This window comes from Schistocerca piceifrons, unplaced genomic scaffold (assembly GCF_021461385.2).
Source record: "Schistocerca piceifrons isolate TAMUIC-IGC-003096 unplaced genomic scaffold, iqSchPice1.1 HiC_scaffold_1627, whole genome shotgun sequence".
Classification (NCBI taxonomy): Eukaryota; Metazoa; Arthropoda; class Insecta; order Orthoptera; family Acrididae; genus Schistocerca; species Schistocerca piceifrons.
This window is the reverse complement of record NW_025727487.1, coordinates 326877-335692: the sequence shown is the minus strand read 5'-3', so window position 1 is coordinate 335692 and position 8816 is coordinate 326877.

Here is an 8816-nt window from a genome sequence, read left to right as displayed (position 1 = left end):
ATAACTAGTGTCAATGGAATGGTTCAAAACATAGACAGTAAGAAGAGTCAGGGTTCTTGTACTTAAGTCGGCATTGTGCCTTTTGTATTTAATTCCGATGCAATTTCTGTGTTTCATCGTCAATAAGAAGGTCAGAGGGGTAAAGTAAACCTGAAGTGAAGTATCGGAATCTATAGCTAGTGTCACAAGAATGGTTCAAAACATAGTCCGTAAGAAGAGTCAGTCTTCTTGTCCTTAAGTCGGCGTTGTGCCTTTTGTATTTAATTCCGATGCAATTTCGGTGTTTCATCGTCTATAAGAAGGTCCAAGTTATCCAATAAACCTGGAGTGAAGCTTCGGAATCTGTAACTTGTGTCACAGGAATGCTTCAAAACGTAGACAGTAAGAAGAGTCAGTCTTCTTGTACTTAAGTCGGCATTGTGCCTTTTGTACCTAACTCCGATGCAATTTCTGTATTTCATCGTCAATACGAAGGTCAGAGGGATACATTAATCATGAAGTGAAGCATCGGCATCTATAACTAGTGTCACAGGAATGGTTCAAAACACAGTTAGTAAGAAAAGTCAGTCTTCTTGTACTTAAGTCATCATTGTGCATTTTCTGTTTAATTCTGATGCAATTTCTGTGTTTCATCGTCAATAAGAATGTCCAAAGGATACAGTAAACCTGGAGTGAAGCATCGGAATCTATAACTAGTGTAACAGGAATGCTTCAAATCATAGACAGTAAGAAGAGTCAGATCTCTTTTACTTAAGTCGGCATGTGCCTTTTGTATTTAATTCCGATGCAATTTCTGTGTTTCATCGTCAATAAGAAGGTCTAAGGGATACAGTAAACCTGGAGTGAAGCATCGGAGTCTGTAACTAGTGTCACAGGACTGGTTCAAAAATAGACAGTAAGAAGGGTCAGCCTTCTTAAACTTAAGTCGGCATTGTAATTTTTCTATTTAATTCCGATGTAATTTCTGTGCTTCATCGTCAATAACAAGGTCCAATGGATACAGTAAACCTGGAGTGAAGCATCGGAATCTATAACTAGTGTCAATGGAATGGTTCAAAACATAGACAGTAAGAAGAGTCAGTCTTCTGGTACTTAAGTCAGCATTGTGCCCTATTGTATTCAATTTCGATGCAATTTCTGTGTTTCATCGTCTATAAGAAGGTCAGAGGGATACAGTAAAACTGAGGTGATGCATCGGAATCCATAGCTAGTGTCACAGGAATGGTTCAAAGCATAGTCAGTAAGAAGAGTAGGTATTCTTGTCCTTAAGTCGGCATTCTGCCTTTTGTATTTAATTCCGATGCAATTTCAGTGTTTCATCGTCTATAACAAGGACCAAGGGATACTGTAAACCTGAAGTGAAGCATCGGAATCTATAACTAGTGTCACAGGGATGGTTCAAACATAGACAGTAAGAAAAGTCAGTCTTCTTGTACCTAAGTCGGCATTGTGCCTTTTCTATCTTATTCCGATGCAATTTCTGTCTTTCATCGTCAATAAGAAGGTCAGAGGGATACAGTAATCCTGAAGTGAAGCATCGGAATTCGTAACTAGTGATACAGGAATGGTTCAAAACATAGTCAGTAAGAAGAGTCAGTCTTCTTGTACTTAACTCGGCATTGTGCCTTTTGTATTTAATTCCGATGCAATTTCTGTGTTTCATCGTCAATAAGAAGGTCCAAGGGAAACAGTAAACCTGGAGTGAAGCATCGGAATCTATAACTAGTGTCACAGGAATGGTTCAAATCATAGACAGTAAAAAGAGTCAGTCTTCTTCTACTTAAGTCGACATTGTGACTTTTCAATTTAATTCCGATGCAATTTCTATGTTACTCCGTCAGTAAGAAGGTCAGAGGGATACAATAAACCTGAAGTGAAGCATCGCAATCTATAACTAGTGTCACAGGAATGGTTCAAAATAAAGTCAGTAAGAAGAGTTAGTCTTCATGTGCTTAAGTCGGCATTGTGCCTTTTGTATTTAATTCCGATGCAATTTCTGTGTTTCGTCGTCAATAAGAAGGTCCAAGGGATACAGTAAACCTGGAGTGAAGCATGGGAAACTATGACTAGTGTCACAGGAATGGTTCAAATCATAGACAGTAAGAAGTGTCAGTCTTATTGTACTTAAGTCGACATTGTGACTTTTCTCTTTAATTCCGATGCAATTTCTGTGTTTCTTCGTCAGTAAGAAGGTCAGAGGGATACAATAAACATGAAGTGAAGCATGGGAATCTATAACTAGTGTCACAGGAATGGTTCAAAACAAAGTCAGTGAGTAGAGTCAGTCTTCTTGTACTTAACTCGGCATTGTGCCTTTTGTATTTAATTCCGATGCAATTTCTGTGTTTCATCGTCAATAAGTCGGCATTGTGCATTTTTTATTTAATTCCGTTGAAATTGCTGTGTTTCATCGTCAATAAGAAGGTCCAAGAGTTACAGTAAACCTGGAGAGTAGCATCGGAATCTATAACTAGTGTCACAGGAATGTTTCAAAACATAGACAGTAACAAGAGTCAGTCTTTGTGTACTTAACTCGGCATTTTGATTGTTGTATTTAATTCCGATGCAATATCTGTGTTTCATCGTCAATAAGAAGGTCAGAGCGATACAGTAAACCTGAAGTTAAGCATCGGAATCCATAACTAGTGTCACAGGAATGGTTCGAAACATAGTCAGTAAGAAGAGTCAGTCCTCTTGTACTTAAGTCGGCATTGTGCCTTTTGTATTTAATTCCGATGCAATTTCTGTGTTTCATCGTCAATAAGAAGGTCAGAGGGATACAGTAAACCTGAAGTGAAGCATCGGAATCTACAGCTAGTGTCACAGGAATGGTTGAAAACATAGTCAGTAAGAAGAGTCAGTCTTCTTGTCCTTAAGTCGGCATTGTGCATTTTGTAATTAATTCCGATGCAATTTCTGTGTTTCATCGTCAATAAGAAGGTCCAAGGGATACAGTAAACCTGGAGTGAAGCATCGGAATGTATAACTAGCGTCACAGCAATGGTTAAAAGCATTGACAGTAAAAAGAGTCAGTCTTCTTGTACTTAATTCGTCATTGTGCCTTTTGTATTTAATTCCGATGCAAATTCTGTGTTTCATTGTCAATAAGAAGGTCCAAATGATACAATAACCCTGGAGTGAAGCATCGGAATCTATAACTAGTGTCAATGGTTATGGTTCAAAACATAAACAGTAAGAAGAGTCAGTCTTCTTGTACTTAAGACGGCATTGTGCCTTTTGTATTTAATTCCGATGCAATTTCTGTGTTTCATCGTCAATAAGAAGGTCCAAGGGATACAGTAAACCTGGAGTGAAGCATCGGAATCAATAACTAGTGTCACAGGAATGGTTCAAAACATAGACAGTAAGAAGAGTCAGTCTTCTTGTAATTAATTCCTCATTGTGCCTTTTGTATTTAATTCCGATGCAAATTCTGTGTTTCATTGTCAATAAGAAGGTCCATGGGATACAGTAAACCTGGAGTGAAGCATCGTAATCTATAAATAGTGTCACAGGAATGGTTCAAAACAAAGTCAGTAAGAAGAGTCAGTCTTCTTGTACTTAAGTCGGCATTGTACCTTTTCTATTTAATTGCCATGCAATTTCTGTGTTTCATCGTCAATTACAAGGTCCAAAGGATACAGTAAACCTGGAGTGAAGCATCTGAATCTATAACTAGTGTCAATGGAATGGTTCAAAACATAGACATTAAGAAGAGTCAGTCTTCTTGTACTTGAGTCGCCATTGTGCCTTTTGTATTTAATTCCGATGCAATTTCTGTGCTTCATCGTCAATAAGAAGTCAAAGGGATACAGTAAACCTGAAGTGATGCGTCGGACTCTATAGCTAGTGTCACAGGAATGGTTCAAAACATAGTCAGTAAGAAGAGTCAGTCTTCTTGTACTTAAGTCATCATTGTGCATTTTCTAATTAATTCTGATGCATTTTCTGTGTTTCATCGTCAATAAGAAGGTCAGAGGGATAGATTAAACCTGAAGTGAAGCATTGGAATCCATAACTAGTGTCACAGGAATGGTTCAAAGCATAGTCAGTAAGAAGAGTCAGTCCTCTTGTACTTAAGTCGGCATTGTGCCTTTGGTATTTAATTCCGAAGCAATTTCTGTTATTCATCGTCAATAAGAAGGTCCAAGGGATACAGTAAACCTGCAGTGAGGCATCGGAATCTGTACCTAGAGTCACAGGGACGGTTCATAACATAGACAGTAAGATGAGTCAGTATTCTTGTACTTAAGTCGGCAATGTGCTTTTTGTATTTATTTCCGATGCAATTTCTGTGTTTCATCGTCACTGAGAAGGTCAGAGGGGTACAGTTATCCTGAAGTTAAGCATCGAAATCTATAACTAGTGTTACAATAATGGTTCAAAGCATAGTCAATAAGAAGAGTCAGTCTTCATGTAGTTAAGTGGGCATTGTGCCTTTTGTATTTAATTCCGATGCAATTTCTGTGTTTCATCGTCAATAAAAAGGTCCAAGGGATACAGTAAACCTGGAGTGAAGCATCGGAGTCTACAACTAGTGTCACAGGACTGGTTCAAAAAAAAAACAGTAAGAAGAAACAGTCTTTTTGTACTTAATTCGGCATTGTGCCTTTTGTATTTCATTCCGATGCAATTTCTGTGTTTCATCGTCAATAAGAAGGTCAGAGCGATACAGTAAACCTGAAGTGAAGCATCGGAATCCATAACTAGTATCACAGGAATGGTTCAAACATAGTCAGGAAGAAGAGTTAGTCTTATTGTACTTAATTCGGCATTGTGCCTTTTGTATTTATTTCCGATGCTATTTCTGTGTTTCATCGCCACTAAGACGGTGAGAGGGATACAGTAAACCTGGAGTGTAGCATCGGAATCTGTAACTAGTGTCACAGGAATGGTTCGAATCATAGACAGTAAGAAGAGTCAGTCTTAGTGTACTTAACTCGGCATTTTGCCTTTTGTATTTAATTCCGATGCAATTTTTGTGTTTCATCGTCAATAAGAAGGTCCAAGGGATACAGTAAACCTCAAGTGAAGCATCGGAATCTATAACTAGTGTCACAGGGATGGTTCAAAACATAGACAGTAAGAAGGGTCCGTCTTCTTGTACCTAAGTCAGCATTCTGCCATTTCTATTTAATTCCGATGCAATTTCTGTGTTTCATCGTCAATAGGAAGGTCAGGGGGATACAGTAATCCTGAAGTGAAGCATCGGAATCTATAACTAGTGTCACAGGAATGGTTCAAAACATAGTCAGTAAGAAGAGTCAGTCTTCGTGTACTTAAGTCGGCATTGTGCCTTTTGTAATTAATTCCGATGCAATTTCTGTGTTTCATCGTCAATAGGAAGGTCCAAGGGATACAGTAAACCTGGAGCGAAGCATCGGAATGTATAACTAGTGTCACAGGAATGGTTCAAAGCATTGACAGTAAGAAGAGTCAGTTTTCTTGTACTTAATTCGTCATTGTGCCTTTTGTATTTAATTCCGATGCAAATTCTGTGTTTCATTGTCAATAAGAAGGTCCAAGGGATACAATAAACCTGGAGTGAAGCATCGGAATCTATCACTAGTGTCAATGGTATGGTTCAAAACATAAACAGTAAGAAGAGTCAGTCTTCTTGTACTTATATCGGCATTGTGCCTTTTGTATTTAATTCCGATGCAATTTCTGTGTTTCATCGTCAATAAGAAGGTCAGAGGGATACAGTAAACCTGAAGTGAAGCATCGGAATCTATAGCTGGTGTCAGAGGAATGGTTAAAAACATAGTCAGTAAGAAAAGTCAGTCTTATTGTCCTTAAGTCGGCATTGTGCCTTTTGTATTTAATTCCGATGCAATTTCTGTGTTTCTTCGTCATTAAGAAGGTCCAAGGGATACAGTAAACCTGGAGTGAGGCATCGGAATCAATAACTAGTGTCACAGGAATGGTTCGAATCATAGACAGTAAGAAGAGTCAGTCTTCTTGTACTTAAGTCGGCATTGTACCTTTTCTATTTAATTCCCATGCAATTTCTGTGTTTCATCGTCAATAACAAGGTCCAAAGGATACAGTAAACCTGGAGTGAAGCATCTGAATCTATAACTAGTGTCAATGGAATGGTTCAAAACATAGACATTAAGTAGAGTCAGTCTTCTTGTAGTTAAGTGGGCATTGTGCCTTTTGTATTTAATTCCGATGCAATTTCTGTGTTTCATCGTCAATAAGAAGGTCCAAGGGATACAGTAAACCTGAAGTGAGGCATCGGAATCTATAACTACTGTAACAGGAATGGTTCAAATCATAGACAGTAGGAAGAGCCAGTCTTCTAGTACTTAAGTCGGCATTGTGCCTTTTCTATTTATTTCCGATGCAATTTCTGTGTTTCATCGTCAATATGAAGGTCAGAGGGATACAGAAATCCTGAAGTGAAGCATCGGAATCTATAGCTAGTGTCACAGGAATGGTTCCAATCATAGTCAGTAAGAATAGTCAGTCTTCTTGTACTTAAGTCATCATTGTGCATTTTCTATTTAAATCTGATGCAATTTCTGTGTTTCATCGTCAACAAGAAGGTCCAAGGGATACAGTAAACCTGGAGTGAAGCATCGGAGTCTATAACTAGTGTCACAGGACTGGTTCAAAAATAGACAGTAAGAAGAGTCAGTCTTCTTGTACTTAATTCGGCATTGTGCACTTTGTATTTAATTCCGATGCAATTTCTGTGTTTCATCGTCAATAAGAAGGTCAGAGGGATAGATTAAACCTGAAGTGAAGCATCGGAATCCATAACTAGTGTCACAGGAATGGTTCAAAACATAGTCAGTAAGAAGAGTCAGTCTTCTTGTCCTTAAGTCGGCATTGTGCCTCTTGTATTTAATTCCGATGAATTTTCTGTGTTTCATCGTGGATAAGAAGGTCCAAGGGATATAGTAAACCTGGAGTGAAGCATCGGAGTCTACAACTAGTGTCACAGGACTGGTTCAAAAATAGACAGTAAGAAGAAACAGTCTTTTTGTACTTAATTCGGCATTGTGCCTTTTGTATTTTATTCCGATGCAATTTCTGTGTTTCATCGTCAATAAGAAGGTCAGAGCGATACAGTAAACCTGAAGTGAAGCATCGGAATCCATAACTAGTGTCACAGGAATGGTTCAAAACATAGTCAGTAAGAAGAGTTAGTCTTCTTGTACTTAAATTGGCATTGTGCCTTTTGTATTTATTTCCGATGCAATTTCTGTGTTTCATCGCCACTAAGACGGTGAGAGGGATACAGTAAACCTGAAGTGAAGCATCGGAATCTATAACTAGAGTCACCGGAATGGTTCGAATCATAGACAGTAAGAAGAGTCAGTCTTAGTGTACCTAACTCGGCATTTTGCATTTTGTATTTAATTCCGATGCAATTTTTGTGTTTCATCGTCAATAAGAAGGTCCAAGGGATACAGTAAACCTGAAGTGAAGCATCGGAATCTATAACTAGTGTCACAGGGATGGTTCAAAACATAGACAGTAAGAAGAGTCCGTCTTCTTGTACCTAAGTCAGCATTGTGCCATTTCTATTTAATTCCGATGCAATATCTGTGTTTCATCGTCAATAAGAAGGTCAGGGGGATACAGTAATCCTGAAGTGAAGCATCGGAATCTATAACTAGTGTCACAGGAATGGTTCAAAACATAGTCAGTAAGAAGAATCACTCTTCTTGTCCTTAAGTCGGCATTGTGCATTTTTTATTTAATTCCGATGAAATTGCTGTGTTTCATCGTCAATAAGAAGGTCCAAGGGACACAGTAAACCTGGAGAGTAGCATTGGAATCTATAACTAGTGTCACAGGAATGGTTCAAAGCACAGACAGTAAGAAGAGTCAGTCTTCGTGCACTTATCTCGGCATTCTGATTGTTGTATTTAATTCCGATGCAATTTCTGTTATTCATCGTCATTAAGAAGGTCCAAGGGATACCGTGAACCTGGAGTGAAGCATTGGAATCTATAACTAGTGTCAATGCAATGATTCAAAGCATAGACAGTAAGAGGAGTCAGTCTTCTTGTACTTAAGTTGGCATTGTGCCTTTTGCATTTAATTCCGATGCAATTTCTGTGTTTCGTCGTCAATAACAAGGTCAGAGGGGTACAGTAAACCTGGAGTGAAGCATCGGAGACTATAACTAGTGTCACAGGACTGGTTCAAAAATAGACAGTAAGAAGAGTCAGTCTACTTGTACTTAATTTGACATTGTGCCTTTTGTATTTCATTCTGATGCAATATCTGTGTTTCATCGTCAATAAGAAGGTCAGAGCGATACAGTAAACCTGAAGTGAAGCATCGGAATCCATAACTAGTGTCACAGGAATGGTTCAAAACATAGTCAGTAAGACGAGTAAGTCTTCTTGTACTTAAGTCGGCATTGTGCTTTTTGTATTTAATTCCGATGCAATTTCTGTGTTTCATCGTCAATAAGAAGGTCCAAGGGATACAGTAAACCTGGAGTGAAGCATCGGAATCTATAACTAGTGTCACAGGGACGGTTCAAAACATAAACAGTAAGATGATTCAGTATTCTTGTACTTAATTCGGCATTGTGCTTTAGTATTTATTTCCGATGCAATTTCTGTGTTTCATCGTCAATAAGACGGTGGGAGAAATACAGTAATCCTGAAATTAAGCATCGGAATCTATAACTAGTGTCACAGGAATGGTTCAAAGCATAGTCAGTAAGAAGAGTCAGTCTTCTTGTAGTTAAGTCGGCATTGTGCCTTTTGTAATTAATTCCGATGCAATTTCTGTGTTTCATCGTCAATAAGAAGGTCCAAGGGATACAGTAAACCTGGAGTGAAGCA